Genomic DNA, 20,380 nt, shown 5'->3' with positions numbered 1-20,380 from the left:
GTGATTATTCGGTGATTATTCTTTATTCTATTTATATTGCTGTAGTCCCTACATATCTTGTCTTCTGATTTTATTTACTTCACTTGCATTTATTCATCCAAGTCTTCCTAGCATTTCTGTAGTCACATCATTCACCATTTCTCACAGCACAGAATTATTGTTACATTCCTGTGACTAAACTTGTCTAGCTTCTCAAATCAGTTGGTATCTACTTGACTTCTTCCCTACTACAAAAGGATTGCTACAAATATTTTGGGGCATGTGGTCCTATTCTTTTTATCATTGACCTCCTTGGAGTTTATACCTACTATCTTTCATTAATTCCACGCAATTCTACCATGTTCCATTGTGGGGAAGAAAAGTCCATGGATTTCTAGAAGAGGCTCTGGAGATTCCAAGATGGAAAGACTGCCTGCCTTCTAAAGATCTAATCTAAGTAAACATGAAGAGACTTATCAGCAGAACGTTGGTCACCAAGGAATAAGTTTTTTTAAAATACTTTATAAAGCCATTGTCTAAGGTGGTCTACCATTGCATCCAGGGCCATTTCCAGCCATCCTGATCTATAACTTGCTGCTAGGCCCAGATGGCCAGAGGAAAAAGTGAGACTGGTGACTTGTCACAGTCCTCCCTCATTTAAATCAAAATCACTTGTATGTCCTGGAGTGTCATCTTCAAGAAGGACAAAGAACAATGACTAAGGTAGAGAGAACTCCAATTCAAAATGGTAGGGTAGCCACCCACCTTGATGTAATTGTGGTTGTTTTTCAATTGTGTCCAACTCTCTGTAACTTCACTTGAGGTTTTCTTGGCAAAGGTACTGGAGCTATTTGCCATTTCCTTTCTCCAGCTCATTTTACAGATGAGGAACTAAAGGTAAATGACTTGTCCAAGATCACACAGCTAGTAAGTGTGAGAAGCCAGATCTGAACTCAGGAATATGAGACTTCCCGATTCCAGGCCCGGCTCCTCTCCATTGTAGCACCTAGCTACCTTGATGAAACCAAAAATCCTTCAACCCAGAATCTACATATGGAGTGAAGGAAACTTTCGAAGGTCATCCAGTGAGAAACAGCATATTATACAGCACCTTAAATTAGGAAGCCTATAGCAGAAAACCTGAGGGGGCCACCTCAATTGTGGAGTCTTTCCAGGCCCCAGAATTCCTTCTTCTGGGTAAGCTATATTTGCTTGGCAATGTTTGACTACTTGGAGGTACCAATAGCTGCCTATGGAGCCCTCCCATAAGTGAGAATTTTTATTTTATGCCCCTGAATTTTTCTAATAAGTACAGTACAATCTACTTTACCAAAGCATATGTGTACTTTGTGTTATTTTGTATTATACAAAATATCCCAACAGTAACACTCACAGACATACATATCATATGTTATACAAAGTAACCCTAAAATCTCCTTTTGGAACATTGTGTCTCTTTGTGTATATATGTATGTGGATGTGTATACATATGCATTTCTCTTTTTAAGAGATCCCATTTTGGGAGTACATCCCACATTCAGGGACAGTTCAGCTTCAGACTACATAGAATGGGTCCTATTTTCTTTGTTCTCTCCCCATCTCCCCTTATCCTTCCCTCCCCCTTGCTCTATTCCTGTATGAGCTTTGGCTTCTGACCTTACACAGGCACTCACCTTCAAGCACTTAATACTTTCATACACATATTCTCACAGACTGTTTACCCTACACAAGGGTGTAGCCTTGTGTAGACAGTGTGCTCCCCTCAAATACTGAATCCTGCTCAGACAAAGAAGGGGCTGATCTCCCTTTCACATCAGTGAAGCAGAGGAGTTTGTGGAACTGTCTGAAAGCCAGTCCTCTTGAAAGCCCAACTCCCCACCCAGAGCCGGACAGCTGGTAACCATATTGGTGAACATTACCCTGTCACATCCTATTTGCAAGCATGCTTCCACGAGAGACTCACAGGAGGGTCGAGTGGGCTTTTTTTTTTCAGGTCAGAGATTATTTCCAAGACAGTCTCCAATTCCTCAAAGAGGAAACTAACTGTACAATGGTTCTTACCTCTCCCTTCCTGGACCAGTACCATATTTCTGAGAAAACCCATCATAGATCAATTTACACTATGCTTTTCATTAGAAAACACTTCCCATATGTTACCATATTTGATCCTCACCATAGCCCCGTAAGGCAGAGAATGACCAAAATACCATCCCTATTTTTACATAAGAGAAAACCAACAGTCACAGATGAAAGTGATGTGTCCAAAGTCACAAAGCTAGTAAGCGTCAGTCTCTGGGTTTGAGATGCAAAGGTTTTCTAGTATAATATATTATTTCACAAGCTCTATTTTACTAAATTTAATCCAAACAATATTTGTTAGTATATGGTCCTTCCAAAAATAGTCTCCTTAATACTTTTCAAATGTAAGGGCTCAAAAGTTAATGTGATAATACAGCAATCTCTTTTTGAGAATGTCTGATGTTTTTCAGTTATGGAATATTCTTTCCAGACCTCCATTTTCCCAGCTATGAAATGACATTGGACTAGATGATCCCTAAGGGACTTTTCAGTTCTTATAATCTGTGATTTTAAGATCCTAAATGAAAAATTCGATGTCCTGGTCATTCCCATGTGAGCTTTTTTTTTTTAGAGACTAAGGGAACTTCTGCTGACCATCTGATTATTCAGAATGAATTCCAGAGACTTCTTGTGGAGAAAAGGAAGGAGAAAGCCATTTATATAGCACCTACTATGTGCAAGACATTGTGCCACTTTATTTATTTATTTGTTTTTTTGCTGAGGCAGTAGGGGTTAAGGACTTGCCCAGAGTCACATAGCTAGGAAGGATTAAGTATATGAGGTCAAATTTAAACTCAGGTCCTCCTGACTTTAGGTCTGGTGCTCCATCCACTGCGTCACCTAGCTGCCCCATTTGTTAATGCTTTTTTATAAATATGTCATTTGATTCTCACAACAATCCTATAAAATAGATGTGTTATAATCCTCATTTTACAATTGAGGAAATGGAGGTAAATAGAAGTGAGGTGACTTGTCCAGGATCATATAGGTAGTAAGTGTCTGAGGGCAGTTTTGAATTCAGGTCTTCATGACTCAAGGCTGCCTCTTGTGGTGGCAAAAGAACTGAGAGGAAGGGGAGGAATATAAATCTATTGATTGGAGAATTGTCATTATTTAGTCATTTTTCAGTAGCTTCTGATTCTTCATGACCCCATTTGGGGCATTGTTGTGAAAGATACTGAAGTGCTATTTCCTTCTTCAGCTCATTTTACAGATGAGGAAACCAAGGCAAACAGAGCTAAGTGACTTGCTCAGGGTTACATAACTAGTGTCTGAAGTTCTGAAGATCTGAACCAACTATTACTACAGTGTAACAAATGACAAATATAAAGAATTCTGAGAAGTATGAAAATACTCATTTGAACTGATTCTGAATAAAGTAAGCAGGAGCAATATACCAGTATAAGTGTTTACAGCAATGTAAATAAAAAGAACAATAAAATGAAAGTGAATGCTGCTTAATTACACTGACCATGCTTTGTTCCCTAAGAAGAGATAAGAAAATGCACCTTTATTTGTTCCCTAGAGAAATAAAGGACTTATTATGGAATGTTATATATGTTGTCAAAAGCAACCAATGTGTTGATTAATTTGCTGTATAGTTTTTTATTTTAATTTTTACAAAATTTAAATGGAATATATTATCTTTCAGACTTATGGGTAAGAGAAGAATTTATTAATAAATTAGAAATAGAGCCTTGTGAGATGCAAAAGGAATAATTTTGACTATATTAAACTAAAAAGGTTTTGTATAGATAAAACAAATGTAGTCAAGATTAGAAGGAAAATAGAAAATGGGAGAAGAGAATTTTATAGATTCTCACATAAAAAAATCTCATATTGCAAAGAACTTTGTCAAATTTATAAGAATATGAGTCATTCATTAAAAAGAGAACTTTGTCAAATTTATAAGAATATGAGGCATTCCCCAACTGATAAATGATCAAAGAATATGTGAAGGCAACTTTATGATGAAGAAATGAAAACTATATATATATATATATATACATATATATATATATACACACACATATATATATGTATGTATATATATACACATATATATGTATGTATATATATATACAGTTACATTAAAATGCTCTTAATCATTATTTATTAGAGAAATTATATTAAAACAACTTTGAGATATGATCTCATGCCTATCAGATTATTTAAAATAATAGAAAGCAAAAATGACAAACGTTGAAGATATTGCTACATTGTTGGTAGAACTGTGAACTGATCCAATTTTGTTGGAGAGCAATCCAGCATATATTCAAAGAGGTATAAAATTATAGCGCATTACTACTATTAGGTCTATTTTCTAAGGTGATCAGGAAAAAGGAAAAGAATTTACATGGTCTAAAATAATAGCAGCAATCTTTGTGGTGGCAAAAAAAAGTTAGAAATTGAAGGGCTACCCATCAATTGGGGAATGGCTGAATAAGTTGTGATATATGCTTGTGATGGACTACTACTGTGCTATAGGAAACAATAAGCTGCTTTTTTGTGATTGCAAGAAATTGGAAATTAAGTAGATGCTCATCAGTTTAGGGAATGGCTGAATAAGTTACAGTATATGAATATAATGGAATATTATTGTTCTATAAGAAATGATAAGCATGCTGATTTCAGAAAAACCTGGAAAGATCTACATGAACTGACGCTGAGTGAAGTGAGATGAACATTGTATAGGGTAGTAGCAACATTATGTGATGATCAGTTGTGATGGACTTGGCTCTTCTCAGCAATACTGATCCAAGACAACTCCAATAGACTTGGAAAAGAAAATGCTATCCTCATCCAGAGGGAGGGTTATGAAACCTGCATGCAGATCAAAGCATAGTATTTTCATAGTTTTTTGTTTGCTTTTTTTTCCCTTATGACTTTTCCTTTATTCTGATTTTTTTTTCACAACATGTGAATGCTAGACTAATGTTAGAATTATGTTTGAAATAATTGTTCATATGTAACCTATATCAGATTGCTTGCTGTCTTAGAAAGGGGGAAAGTAAAGGAAAGAGGAAGAAAAAAATTAGGACACAAAATCTTGCAGAAATGAATGTTGAAAACTCTCTTTTCATGTATCTGGAAAAATGAAATACTTTTGAGGAAAAAAGAAAACTATCTTCATAAGTAATTCAAAAATCAAATCCTATTAATTTTTAAATGAATGTTAAAAACTATATAAAATAAAATACAATTGAAATTTTTAAAAAGAAACGATGAACTGGTTGATTTTAGAAAAACATGGAGAGACATGTTAAAAAATTAAAAGGGAAATGAGCAGAATGAGGAAAATATTGTAAACAATAAAACCAATATTATTTGAAGAATAACTCTAAATAACTATTCTGAGTATTATAACCACAAAGATGCTATCTATTTCCAAGGAAAGAAGTGATAAATATTATTATACATATTATGGTTTTACACACACACATATATATGCATGTAGGTATATATATATATATATATATATATATGTATAAGTGTTTATGTATGTGTGTATATGTATAAGTGTATATGTGTGTGTGAAATGGTAGCTTTCTCCAGTGGGAAGAGTGGGAAAGGAGGAAGCGAGACAGTTTGGAACTTAAAATGTAACAAAAAATTAATAAAACCAAAAATTTTTTTGATTTATTATTTTATTGATGTTTAGACCTATGAAAGTGGTAGTAAAAAGTTTAAAAATATGTTGGACATACATTTCCTTCACTTCTAGAACATGAATTGTTTTTTTTTTATTTATAAATTTTTTGACAGTATATATGCATGAGTAATTTTTTTTTATAACATTATCCCTTGTATTCATTTTTCCAAATTATCCCTTCCCTCCCTCTACTCCCTCTCCTAGATGACAGGCAATCCCATACATTTTACATGTGTTACAATATAACCTAGATACAATATATGTGTATAAATCCCATTTTCTTGTAAAACCAAAATTTTAAAACATTTAAAATAATTTTTATAAGGAAAGATTTGTTCTGTATATATTTGGGGATAAGGCTTACATCTAGGATTCCTTGATTTAAAAACTAGCTCTCTATCATTATTCTGTGCTGCTTCTCAGTGGGGAGAATAGATGAAAGTCTTATAATAATCATTCCCATTCCTAAGCTTTGCAGTTTACAAAGTACTTTTCACATGACACCCCCACAAGGAAAATATTGCATATATTTTGTCCCCAATTTATAGATGTTGAAATAGGTTAAAGGAGTGAAATGTTCTATCCGCAGCCACATTGTTAGTTAATATCAGGACCAGAACTCAAGCCCTGTTCTTCTGATTTCAATCAGAATATTGGATTTGCAGTCGGGAAGATCTGAGTTCAAATTCAGCCTCAGAAATTTACTAGCTTTGTGACCCCAAGCAAGTCACAACTACTGTTTACCTCAGTTTCTCCATCTATATGATAATAATGCCAACTCTAATGTTTGACCATCTGTCACATGGTCTAAGGTTCCTTCCATTTTTTAGACTAAAAGTCTCTCTTCTAATACTCTACATTTCCACATCCCTTTCACTAATATTCCAGCCTTAAGGTCTTTCCAGGAACAGAAGAGGGGGCTGTGGAGTCTTGAACAGAGACTTGGCAGCCAGCATTGAGCAATTCATTTAACTTTTCCCAATCCTCATTTCCTCATCTATAAAATAAAGGAGTTGGACTCGATGTTCTCTGTGATCTCTTCCAGGTCTAAATCTATGCTCCTAAAACCCCATTAACTACTGAAATGAGAGGATCAGACTAAATGATTGCTAACATCTCTTCCAGCTTGTTCTGTGTTCCCAAGGTTTAACATTAGCTCTAAAATTCTGTAGTCCACAGCAGTAGTGTCAGATAGAAATACTGTACATTAAGATATTTGCCAGTCTCGTTTTGATCTATTTTATAATGTATGATCTGTGGTTTTTTTTTCTTTTTTGTTTATTTTGTTAAATATTTTTCAGCTACATTTTAATGTGGCCACATTCAGAAGTGTTATGGGCTGCATGGAGCACCCAGGACACGTGTGACATACCTAAATCAGTCTCTATGAAGTATGGTACAAGAGAAAACATGCTGGATTTTGAAGTCAGAAGGTCTGGATTCAAATCTTTCTTCTGCCATCTATTCCTTGTGTGACCAGCATAAGTTACTTCGAGTGTCTGAGCTTTGGTTTTTCCGATTTAAAATTAAGAGATTGCACTAGGTAACCTCGGTATTCTCCTGTGCTCAGAGGTCCCTCTCAGCTCTGACATTGCCTGTTCTCAGGTGCTTTCCAGCTTCGACTATCTCTAAGAATGCTAGCCCAGCAGGGAGGGTTTCAGACTTTGCTAACTGCATGGGCTGGAGAAGGGCCCACACACCCATAGCTGGGTTGAATGGACGGACACAGAAGCCTCAGCGACATTACCAACCCAGGAAACAAGGGAAATCTCCTCTCAGCCTCCTCGGGGCCCCTGAGCAGCTGGTAAGCTCTGCCTTGCCCTTCCTTTGGAACAGTCGGCCTGGGCAGGTGCGGTTCTGCATCACTAGTGAGCATCAGTAGTACTAATGAATTCAGTGCAAGGCCCCCGTGGGAATGGTCCTCCCCTCCGCTGGCTGGCACAGGAATTATTGATGTAGTCAGGAGTGGACAGCAGGCAGGGTGGGTTCGCCTGCGGGTAACAGCAAGGGAAGGTCTGTCTCATTGCTAAGCCTGTGATGAAAAATGGAAAGGCTGCTTCAGAGCTTTAGTCCAAGCCGCCCGCCGTGAGGCTGCAGTAGACTGGCACACAAGGGTGTCTTTTACATGATGGCCAGAAATTGTTCGTTTTTCTGGGTCATGTTTATGGAAGCTGGCTAATTTATAGATTTATTTACACCCTGTACTTATCCTTATTCCCCATCGTGAGGAATAGAGATTTACAAAGCATGAAGAATTTGATTCGCATTAACCTGGACTAATGGGGTAGAGATTGTGTATCTTGTTCTGTAGAGCCAAGAAGGGTAGCAAGTCCCAGAGCCAAGATCTCCCCATTCCCAATTTGACTCCTTCTAATCTTTTGCAAATCAATAAATTTCTCCAACCTCAGTTTTTCCACCTTAAAAGTAGGCCATGATCTTTTCTAAGAAATGAGTGATGTTCCATTATTTTGGACACAAGTGTGTCATGGCTACACACATACCCCCAAGGAGGGCGGTGATAAAAAGAAGGCTTTATGAACACACACACACAAAAATGTTACATCAACATCTTTGTAATAGCAAACTGGAAACAAAGTAGATGTCTATCAGAATAACTGAACAAATTGTGGTACACAAATGCAATAGAATATCGTTGCATTACAAAAAATTATAATTATATAGAAAACAAAGAAGCAGATAAACAAGTTGCAGTATTTCATTGTGATGGAATACTATTATGCATAAGAAATAATAAAAGGGCATGGTTTTGGAAAAGCCTGGGAAAACTTGTATGAGCTGATGCAAAGTGAGTGAGTAGAACCAAAAGACTTATAATGAAAAATGACATCTACTTCCAGAGAGAGAATCACTAAATTCTGAGTACAGATCGAAGCATATTTTTTCTTTTTCTTTTCTTTTTTTTGTTAAAAAATACATTTTACATGATTTTAGGTGCATAGTGAGGATCTTGCTTCTTTTCAATGAGTTAGAGAGGGAATTTAGAATGGAAAATAAAATAAGGTTTTAAATTGGCAAATGCTACACCAAAAAGCATAAAAGAAACTCAAGAAAACATAAACTACTGCAGTATGGAGCAAGTTAAACCAGGAAAAATATTCACAATAACACAATATAGAAAGAACAAAAAATCTAATAAGAGATATGAGAATATCTCTCCCACTAGTTCTTTGCAGATGTGAATTGTTATAGGTGTAAAATACTATATCATGTCAGACCTGCTTGATGTGTTCTTTAATATCTTGGAATTGTCTTTTTTTACAATTTTTTTGTTATTCTTTGTTTTAAGAGCTTATTATCCAGATGGTAGGAGGGGTGGAAGTTGGGAGGGGAAATATTAAGAAACAAAGGTGATAGTAAAAAAAAAAAAAGTACCAATTAAAAATTTTAACTGAACTATCACACATACAATATATTGATTCATGTTTAACCAAAGTTACCAATTAAACAATAATTAGTGTTTGTACTTCCAGAACCAAGTCATTTCTTTGAAATGAGATGTGATTATTTTCCTCATCAGATACCATGAGATTTTATATGTACTCTAAGTTTTATTGGGTATTAAATTTACTGATATACATACAGTCCATTATTGCCTCTACTTAAAGCTCCTTGAGGGGAGGGACTATGGCCTCTCTCATGACCTCTTTTTGCCCAAGAAATTTTTATACAACCGCAGGTACATAGATATATAAAGTCAAACATATACAAATCAAACATTAACTGATAATAAGTCATAAAGAAATTTATTTTAAAACAATTCTTTGATATATATATATGCATATATATATATATATATATATATATATATATATTACTGTATCATTTATTAAAGATAAAAGCAAATTTGCATACTAATGAGATGGTGGGACTTATTCATTTTTACATAAAGAATTAAACCTTTCACTGTTGTCAATTTTTTAATGACCCCCCCATATTCAGTTATGCAATGCACAGGGGGATTTACAGTTTAAGAATTTATTAAGTGATTTCACCAGTGTGGAAGGTCCCTCCAGTGATGCAGATTGCAGCACACCCATGCCTTCCCATTCTGTGTGACTCTTGAACTTGTCTTATGGTAATTTTTGTTTACTGCCATCCTGAGGATACTGAAACACATGAGAGGATACAAAATCTTCCTTCTTTTGCAAATAAAACATCAAACAAAATGTGAAGAAAAATAATAAAATAAAATAATAAAAGCAAATTTAAATTAATATCAATAGATTTTTTTCTATTTTTTTTTTGTTTTTGCCTTTAGAGAAGGGATGATGGTGAAAGAAACTATTATTATTTTCCTATTATATTAGTAATAAATTGTTAAATTAGAATCCAAGGTTTTCTCTTTATTTCTTCATTTAAGGCCCAGCCCTATAGAAGGCCAGTCACTGAAACATATAGTTGATTAATGAAATCACTCTAACTCTTGGGGAACACATTCTTAAATTTTGAGCCAGACCTCCATTTAACTAGGAGATCTTAATTTATATTTAGAGAGTAAACTACATGAAATGAGTCCCTGTCATGTATACATATATTGTATTTAATTTATATTTTAACATATTTAACATGTATTGGTCAATCTGCCATCTGGGGTGGGGGGAAGGAAGGGAAAAATTGGAACAAAAGGTTTGGCAATTGTCAATGCTGTAAAATTACCCATCATATATCTGGTAAATAAAAACTACAACTAATTTTTAAAAAGAAAGAAATGAGTCCCTATTCTTGTAGCCCTTCAGTAGAATTTAGGATGATCCAGCTTATGAAGTAGAAAACCAACCAGAGTGTTCTGGATGGAGATGATTTCCTTATTCAGTTTGCCAGAGGCAGCAGAGTCTCATGATCAGGCCACTTGTGGCAGGAGAAGCTGAAGATTTCTAGCCTACCTACTCATAAATATCCACCAATCAGGGTTGATTTTCACTTGTCAGAGGCATTATATTATATTATATTAAGACTTTCAGCCTCTCCATCTTTTCATTTTTGGTTTTCCATTTATTAAGTCCAATTTATTGATATTTAGTTAGTCTAATTAAAAATTGATTATTAATGGCCCAGATTCTTGTCTTTCACATTCTTCATTCATAAACAATAGTTTTTAAGAGCAATTAGCAAGCTAAGAGGATAACACCTAATGTAGAAAAGCCCTGAGAGAAAGGGTAATTAGAATGATGTGCTAAAATCAAGCCCAAAAGCTTACCAGTGCAGATAAATCCCGAGGACCAGAAAAAGTGTTGAAGTACTAATCTAAGTCAGGTGGGGACAAAGGAACCTGAAGGCCAGTACTGAATTAATTGGCCACAGCTCTGAGGTAGACCAATATGACACTTGAATAAATCAGCTTATGAAGAAAAAAGTTGCTGTCCAAGGTAGTAAGTGATAATACTAACTTGTCCTCTCTTTGATCAGCTAGACAGAAAGGATGTGCTAAAACTAAGAATATGAAATTTAACCACATGAGTGCAAGTCTTGAACATAGATAGAAAAAAATTGGATTATAAGTAGAAGAAGCATAGTTTAACAATAATGAGTCTTAATGATTATCAAATATGTAAGTACCAACATTGTTACTGAAGTGCTATCAAAACTACTGTGACCTTAAACTACTGAGAAGAGGCATAACATATAGGACCAGAGTTAATAATCCCACTGCCCCATCCCCTGATCAGACCATAGCTGAGAGGATAACCTCCTGGGATATTTAATTCTGCAAAATACAACTTCAAAAGGACATTGACAAGATAGAGCATGTCCAGAAGAGGGCAATAAGGATGATGAGAGGCCTTAAAACTATGCCATAAAGGTCTCATTAAAGGAAATGGAACTATTTAGCCTAGAGAAGTATAGACAGGTAGAGGAAGTTCACTCTTAAGTGTTTGAAGATAGTCATGGAGCAGAGGAATTCTGTCCTGCCCAGAATGAAGAACTGTGAGCAGGGGAAAAGAAAGAAAAAAGGGGTAGAGAGTCAGAGAGCAGTAGATTTTAACTCATCACAAAAAGAATTTTCCTAACAAACACAATAGCAGTATAATATAGTGCCAAGAGCCCTGGAATCAGAGTGAGGAGACCTGGATTTGAATCTTGATTTCAACACTTAGTAGCTGTGTAAATCTCTTTCTTAAGCTTCTTTCCTGCCTTGAACTTCAGTTTCTTCCTCTATAAAATGGGAATAATATAACTTCTTGGGGTTTTTTGTAAGGAAGATGATTTGTAGAGCTTAAACACTTCCTAAATGTTATTGTTAGTAACGGATAGGGCTCTTTCGTAATGGCTTTCTCAGTAGATAGTGAGCATCCTGACATTGGAGGTGTTCAATCAGAGACTGGATAACCATCTGTCACAGTTCTTTAGAGGATGTTCCATCACTGTCGGGGAGAAGAGATGACTCCCATTTGGAATCTCCCAACACTAAGATTCTGGTTGTCTTCTAGAATTTTATGGTAATAAGCATTTTAGAGCCCCTTGGACCAAAAAAAAATGCTCTGGGATTGAGGTGGTGAAGATTAGTGTTGATGTAACTTCGCCATCAGCATGAAGCTGAGAGCACTGCTCCCCCCCCTCCACCCCATACTTGTGAATGTACCTAATTCAGTGATAACAGGAGGTGTTATTTGCATATTTTAGAGCTGAGCCAGACTGATTATTGTTTCAATTTATTTGTGCAGGAAATGAAGCATAGAAATAGAGCTGAGGGACTAGAAGTGGGCTTCTCCCCAGAGAAGCTGGGAGCTATTATGTCTTGGGACACATTTTCAGAGAATTATAGAATCATAGACATAGAAATAGCAAGAAGAAAACCTTGGATTTGGAATCAGAAGACCTGAATTCAAATCCTAATTCTGATAATTATTGGTTTATGATCAAGAGCAAATTCTTTCCCCTCACTAAATCTCAATTTTTTCATCTGTTAAATGGGGGTGATAATCCTTGTCTACCCATTTCTCAGATTTGTTGTGAGGAGCATGTGAGACAATAGATGCCACAAACATTGCCATTAAAGGATTCCAGAGGTTTTCTAGTCCAATCTGCACCCAATTATGAAGCTCTAAAAAGTGGTCTCCTTATGCCACATTCAAGGAGAATTTTCTGAGTTTGGGATTATAACAGTGAATTTTTATATATCAAATGGTAAAAAAAAAAAAAAAAAAAAAAAAGAAAGCGTATCAGAGAAGGAAGGGACCTTAGAAATAATTTAGTCCAACCTTCCCATTTTATAAATAAAGAAACTTAGTTCAGAGGGATCAAGAGACCCTCATACCAGATTATATGGAGTAACAGAGTCAAGATTAGAATCCAGATTCTTTGAGAGCCTGTACTTTTTCCATTATATATTGATTCATATCTAAACAATAGGGTCATAGTCAAGACGTATTCATTCATTCCACAAGCATTTATTAAGTACCTACTATGTACTATGCATTGTGCCTAGTGATGGAGATACCAAAAAAGCAGACAGTTCTTGCCCTCAGATAGTTGATATTCTTTTGGGTCCTGGAGAATTGGAATAGAAAAAGAAGAAACTGTGAAATAGAATGGAGAAGTAGTAGCAATAAGACAATGTAAGGAGGGAATAAGGAGTATGGAAGGTATCTACAATTTACAATCAGTTAAACTAGGGTTTTATGCATACAGATACACACACACACACACACATAGACAAAACCCCCTTCAAATATGTATATATTTCAAATACCGTTTTTTTAAAATGTGACGTCATTGATGTAGGTTCTTTCTTTACAATAACTTACAAAGTAAAGAATACTGGACCTAGAGTCAGGAAGACCTGAGTTCAAATCCTGCCTCAGAGTTAACTGTGACCCTAGTTACTTGACTCAGCCTCAAATTCTTGAACTATATAAAATGGGAATAATAATAGGACCTATCTCTCAAGTTGTTGCAAGGATTGGATGAGATAATAAATGTGAAACACTTTGAAACCTTTAAAGTGCTATAAATGCTAAGTGTTTTCTTTATTACTGCTACCCAGATGAATTTGGGCAATTGTTTAACATATCTGGGGACTCAGTTTCCTTATCTGTTAAATAAGACGTTTGCACTCCAACATCATTTCTAGCTCTAGGTTATATGAACTATGAATTCTAACCCTCTACACCTTGGTAGATAATTACCATAGTGACTTCATTGGTAAATGAATGAAAAACATTAAGTGTTTAATATGTGCTAAGTCCTGGGAATTCAGAAACAAGAAACCTAACCTCAAGGAACTTATATTCTTTTATATATATATATATATATATATATATATGTATATATATATATATATATATATATATATATATATAGCATATATATATATATATATATATTAGTTTTTCCCCAACTTCATGTTAAAGCAATTTTTAATATTTGTACTATTTAACGCTTTTAATTACAAGTTCTATCCTTCCTTCTCCTCTCCCTCCCTGAAATGATAAATAATCAAATATAATTTATACATGTGCAATCATGTAAAACACTTCCCATATTAGTCATTTTGTACAAGAAGACTCAAATAAAAGAAAAAATGGAAGAAAGAAAGTGAAAAATATCATAGTCAGTTTGTATTTTTTTTAAAGTCAGCTCTTTCTCTTTGGATTATGCACAATTTTATTATGCCTTTGGGCATAATAAGGAGATTACATTCTAATAAGAGAAAAAGAATATATATTTTTATGCAGAAGTCAAACACCAACAATTAAGCCCCTATGCCTGTTTATAGAGGAGGAAAGTGATCAAGCAAAGTGACCCATACAATTGAAGCATATTTTATTGGGAAGGAATTGTAGAGATTTTTTTTAGTCCAATCTGTTTATTTTATAGATGAAGTAGCTGAGATCTAGAGAGGAAGTTTAGTGATTTAACTAAGGGGACTACAAGAACTGGGATGGCAACCCAGTTTCTTCAGATCCAACTCTAGATTCTTTCTTTCCATTGTATTAGAAGGAGAAGATATGATCACTCCTTCAGTGATCTAAAGGGCCTAGAGATGTTCTTCTTGGTTCTAGAGGGCAGAAGAGCACACTGGTTGAAAATTTAAGGGAAGATAGATTTGGATATAACAGAAGGAAAAATGTCCTAATAATTAGAGCTACCAGAGATTGAAATTAGAAGATAATGAGTAAGCACAGTTCTTTACACACAATTAAGTTCTTACTAAGTATTTGGGGTTTGGGGGGTATTATTAGTGCTCCCTATCACTGGAGGTCTTCGAACAGAAGATAGATGGTCATTTGTTGAGCTGTTGCAAAGAGGACTTTTGTTTAGGTAAGGATTAGACTGGATGGTCTCTGGGGTCCATACTAGCACTGGGATTCTGTATTCTAAATTTGTTGAATTCCTAAAATGAATTGACAACCCCTCATAGGTTCTCTGACAAGGAACAGACTCTTAACATTATAGCATGACCCTGGAGTTGGGTGATGACTCCTGAGAGCCACAGTGGTAGATGGTAGCTTTTAAGGAATAGGTGGAATGAATGAAAATCATTTAAGAGACATTTACTATGTGTCTGTGCTAAGCTGAGCACCAGGGCTAAAAATACAAATGCAACACAGTCCCTGCTTTCAAGAAGATTACATTCTAATAAAGGAAAACTGAGGGCAGCTAGCTAGTGTAATGGATAGGGCACCAGATCTGGAGTCAGGAGAAATTGAGTTCAAATCTGGGCTCAGACACTTGACACTACCTGTGTGACCACTTAACCCTGATTTGGGTGAGGGGAGAATCTAGTGACTAGCCTTTCCAAAAGCTATGATAATGTAGATTTTACTATTAGAAGAGCCAGCATGGATGAATAGAGAGCTGGTCTGAAAGCCTGGAAAACCTAGTCCAAGTCTCACTTTTGACACAAACTGGACGAATCTGGGCTAGATACTTAAACTCTCAGGTCTGTAGGTAGCTCTCTAAGACTGTTCCCAAAGGCTATAAAATTGCATACTCTTTGATCTAGCAATATCTCTACTGGGTCCATATAAAAGAGATCATAAAAGAGGGAAAATTACCCACTTGTGCAAAAATGTTTGTAGTGGACATTCATCAGTTGGGTAATGGTTGAATAAGTTATGTTATATGAATGCACTGGAATATTATTGTTCTTTTGTTATAAAGCCTATTATTTTCAAACATATACATGGATAATTTGACAATGACCCTTGTATAGCCTTGTGTTTCAGATTTTTTCCTCCTTCCCCTCACTCCCTTCCCTAGATGGCAAGCAATCCAATATATGTTAAACATGTTAAAATATATGTAAAATCCAATATGTAGAAACATATTTATACAATTCTTTTGCTGCACAAGAAAAATCAGATCAAAAAAAGAAAGTAAATGAGTAAGAAAACAAAATGCAAGCAAACAACAACAAAAAGAGTGAGAATGTTATGTTGTGATCCATATTCATTTCCCATAGTCCTCTTTCTGGGTAGATGGCTCTCTTCATCACAAGATTATTAGAACTGGTATTAATTATCTTATTGTTGGAAAGAGTCACGTTCATCAGAATTGATCATCATATAATCTTGTTGTTGCCATGTATAATGAATTCCTGGTTCTGCTCATTTCACTTAGTATCAGTTCATGTAAGTCTCCCTAGGCCTTTCTAAAATCATTCTCCTGATCATTTCTTATAGAACAAATACTCCATAACATCCATATACCATAACTTGTTCAGCCATTCCCCAGCTGATGGGCATTCACTCAGTTTCCAGTTTCTTGCCACTAAAAAAGGGCTGCCATAAACATTTTTGCATATGTGGGTTCCTTTCCTTCCTTTAAGATCTCTTTGGGATATAAGCCCAATGGAAACACTGCTGGGTCAAAGGATATGCACAGTTTGATAACTTTTTGAGCATAGTTCCAAATTGCTCTCCAGAATGACTGGATCCATTAATAACTCCACCAATAATGTATTATTGTCCCAGTTTTCCCACATCCCCTCCAACATTTGTCATTATCTTTTCCTGTAATCTTAGCTAATCTGAGAGGTGGGTAGTGCTATATCAGAGTTGTCTTAATTTTCATTTTTCTGATGAATAGTGATTTAGAGCACTTTCTCATATAATTAGAAATGGTTTTAATTTCTTCATCTAAAAATTGTCTGTCCATATCCTTTGACCATTTATCAATTGGAGAATTGCTTGAGGAATACTATTATTCTATAAGAAATGATGAGCAGGAAGCTTCCAAAAAAGCCTGGAAAGACTTACATGAACTGATGCTGAGTGAAATGAGCAGAACCAAGAGAATATTGTACATAGTAACAAAATTATGAGATGATCAATTGTGATGGATTTGGCTTTTCTCAAAAATGTGGTGATTCAAGACAATTCTAATAGACTTGGGATGGAAAGTGCCATCCAAATCCAGAAATAGAACTATAGGTACTGAATGTGGACTGAAGCATAGTTTTGTTTTGTTTTGTTTTGTTTTTTTGCTATGGTTTTTTTGCTTTTTTCTTATAGTTTTTCCCCTTTGTTCTGATTTTTCTTGCATAACATGACAAATATGGAAATATGTTTAAAGGGATTGCATATATTTAATCTATGCCAGATTATTTGCTATCATGGGGAGGGAAGTGGTAAAGGAGGGAGGGAGAAAAGTTTAGAACACAGTTTTACAAAAAATGAATACTGAAAACTATCTTTATATGTATTTGGAAAGATAAAATTCTATTGAGAAAAAAAAAAAGACTAAAAGTTCCAGAGAAGATGACAATATATATTGGTAAAGGGAATTTCCTTACCTGGGACTTCTCTCTAGCAATGAAATCCCAGATCCAATCACTATCTCCTATCTTAGAGTAAAGGGGAAAAGGGAAAAGTAGATAGTGTTTGGTGAAGTAAGATGATGGCAAGCTGGGTGCAACTAGCTAACTTGGATGAACAGCATGATCTGATCTAGAGTTGGTTATACTGGCAGTTTCTGTGACTTTGCTATTACATTCTCATAAAATAGTAAAATTCTGCCCAGAGCAGGGGTTCGAAAATGAGGGGAATAAGTCCCTGATGGAAGATCTCTAGAGATTCAAGATCTGGAGATTATAAATAAAGCAGGTAGCCAGGATAGATGGCTGGACATGGAATCAAGCACCTGTAGGAAGAACAGAGGTTCTTGAAGAAGCTGGAGTGGATGGGGCTGCCCTGTTGGAATGCTCTATCATAAGGAGCCTGCCCACCCCTGTGATGTACGCTTAGAATTATATTTCCGCTTTGATGCCAGCTTGATATATCTTTTACATCTAATCTTCCTTTTTGTCTACCCCACATGGCTTAGGCAACTTGGAGTATTAATGTCTTGGACTTGACGCCAGAAGACCCAGACCTGAATCAAGTGCAAAGTACTTGCTAGCTATGAGACTATGGAAAAACAGTCACTTTCCCTCTGTGATCCTGTATGTATACTGAGTATACTAAATCTTGCCTCATAGACTGATTGAAAGCACTTGGTGAACTTCTGAACCTCATAGACAAAGCTGTTTTGAAATTATTATTATTATCACTGTCATCACCATCACCCATATCGTCATTATTGTAATTATCATTGTTGGTGCCATAGCCACTTGCTCTGACCCAGACTTTGACATTTACCTAACCTCCCATTGATACCCTCAGTATTCCAGCCTGCCCATCCTAGCTGCACTTTGTGGCATCCCCCAGTATGGTCGGAAGCATGACCCTTCTATGAGTGTGGTCCTTCAACTGTTTGTCTAACTCACCAAACTGAGGCAAAACTAGAACTCAGCGTCCTTTTACACTGGCTGCTCAGGCTAACCTGGAATCCCAGTCACAGAGTTGAAAGGAACCTTGGCAACAACTTACTCCATCCCCTACCTAAAAAAGAACCACAAAATCCTCACTGATTATCCAGCCTGTGCTTGAAGACCTTCAGTGAAAAGCAACCTACAACCTCCAGGGGCAGAGCATTTCTTTTTGTTAGCTCTTATTGTTAGAGGTTTTCCCTGACATTGTCCAAATTTACCTTTGTGTACCTTCTACTCAGTGCTTAAGTCTGCTTTCTGAGACCAAATAGTAGTGTGGTACAGTGGAAAAACCACTGAATCTACAGGCAGAGGGCTTCAGTTCAAATTCTGCCTTTTATATCTATCTTCATAGCCTCGGGCAAGTCCGTGAATGTGAAAATAGTATGTTTCGATCTACATTCAGTCTCCATAGTTCTGCTTCTGGATGTGGATGGCACTTTCCATCCCAAGTCTACTGGAATTGCCTTTAATCTCTTTGAGCCCCAGTTTTCTCTTCTGGAAAATGGGGCAGCTTATATAAAATATGTGAAGTCAAGACTCATTTTCCTAATTTCAACTCTGATCTGAGTCAGTTGTATGACCCTGGGCAAGTCCCTCAACCCTTTTTGCCTCAGTTTCCTCACCTGGAAATGGCTAGAGAAGGAAACAGCAAACTACTCCAGTATCTTTGCCAAGAAAAAGCCAGAAGGCATGATAGGAGTCAGAAATAACTGAATAACAATAACAACCAAGTAAGCAGAGATGGGCTAGATGTCCTCTGAGATGTCTTCCAGGTCTGAACCTAGGAACCTATATCAGCACAAGTTTCATGTGAAAGCCCTCCAAGTATCTACAGGATCATGCCTTATTCACCCCTATCTTCTCTAATACTAATAGCTCACATTTACATAGTTTTCATTATGTTCTAGGCAATTATTTTTATTTGAGATTAACAACAGTCCTAGAAGTAAGTGCTTTTACAACCCCCATTTTATAGATGTCAGAACAGAAGTAAACAGAGGTTAAGTGACTTGTTTAGAATCACACAGCTAATAAATGTCCTAAGACTGGATTTGAATTCTGATCTTCCTAATGTCAGATTCTATATTCTATTCACTCTACCGCTAAGCTGCCTATACCATCCATTGGCTACACAATCACAATTCCTCAACCAGCTTTCATGGAGCATGAACTAGAGGCCCTTCCTTTGGAAGCAGCCCCTTCAAAAATAAATAAAATCTTGGACCACTGAGAATTTGGATTGCCTTCCTTTGGAAACTCTTCAAGCTATCAAAGCCTTTCCTGAAATGTAGTGACCCAAAGTGACTCCAAAGTACAGCAGATTCATAACCTTCTTATTCCAAGAGGCAGCCCAATCAACTACTCAGTCAAAAAAACAGACAGATGCAAGAGATCTTGTAGCATAGAGGTGGGGAACCTCCAGCCCATGGGCTATATAACTTTTACAAACTCTTTTTCTAAGGCAACTGCAGGGTATGTTGAGTATATCAACCTCCCATTGTTTGAATTCTATACATTGATAATTTTGTATGGCTCATGAATAATGTTATAAATATCCAAAAGGCTCTTGGCAGGCTTATCCCTGCTCATCCCTGTTGTAGAAAGAGAATGAACAAGATTTCACAACTAGATAGATATGCAGAAAGATGGTAGACCTCCCAACAAAAATAAAGAGCTGGAAAGAAGGGTGGGTTTGAGAAGAAAGAGAAAAATTTTGGTTTGGGACTTATAAAGTTTGAGTTGCCTATAGCATATCCAGTTGAAAATGTGGGACTGGAGCTCAGGAGAAAGGCTAGAGCTGGATATATAAACCTAGGAGTCATCTGCATAGAAAAGTAGCTGAATTCCATAAACCTGAAATTTTAATAGTTTTTAGAGAGACTTCTATATGACAT

The 20,380-nt window shown here is 36.0% G+C and overlaps 1 long non-coding RNA gene across 1 annotated transcript in view; it reads right to left on the bottom strand.

Moving 5' to 3' along the window:
* Positions 1–9,687: 9,687 nt before the first annotated feature.
* Positions 9,688–20,380, bottom strand: part of LOC141553612 (uncharacterized) — a 35,452-nt gene continuing 24,759 nt past the window's right edge. Inside the window, exon 3 of the long non-coding RNA XR_012485549.1 lies at positions 9,688–9,837. This is a non-coding gene — a long non-coding RNA (uncharacterized LOC141553612). The remainder of the gene's footprint in view (positions 9,838–20,380) is intronic.

The sequence above is a fragment of the Sminthopsis crassicaudata genome, chromosome 2 (assembly GCF_048593235.1).
Source record: "Sminthopsis crassicaudata isolate SCR6 chromosome 2, ASM4859323v1, whole genome shotgun sequence".
NCBI classification, from domain to species: Eukaryota; Metazoa; Chordata; class Mammalia; order Dasyuromorphia; family Dasyuridae; genus Sminthopsis; species Sminthopsis crassicaudata.
Note: the sequence above shows the minus strand (reverse complement) of the source record. Positions and strands in the feature narration are given on the sequence as shown.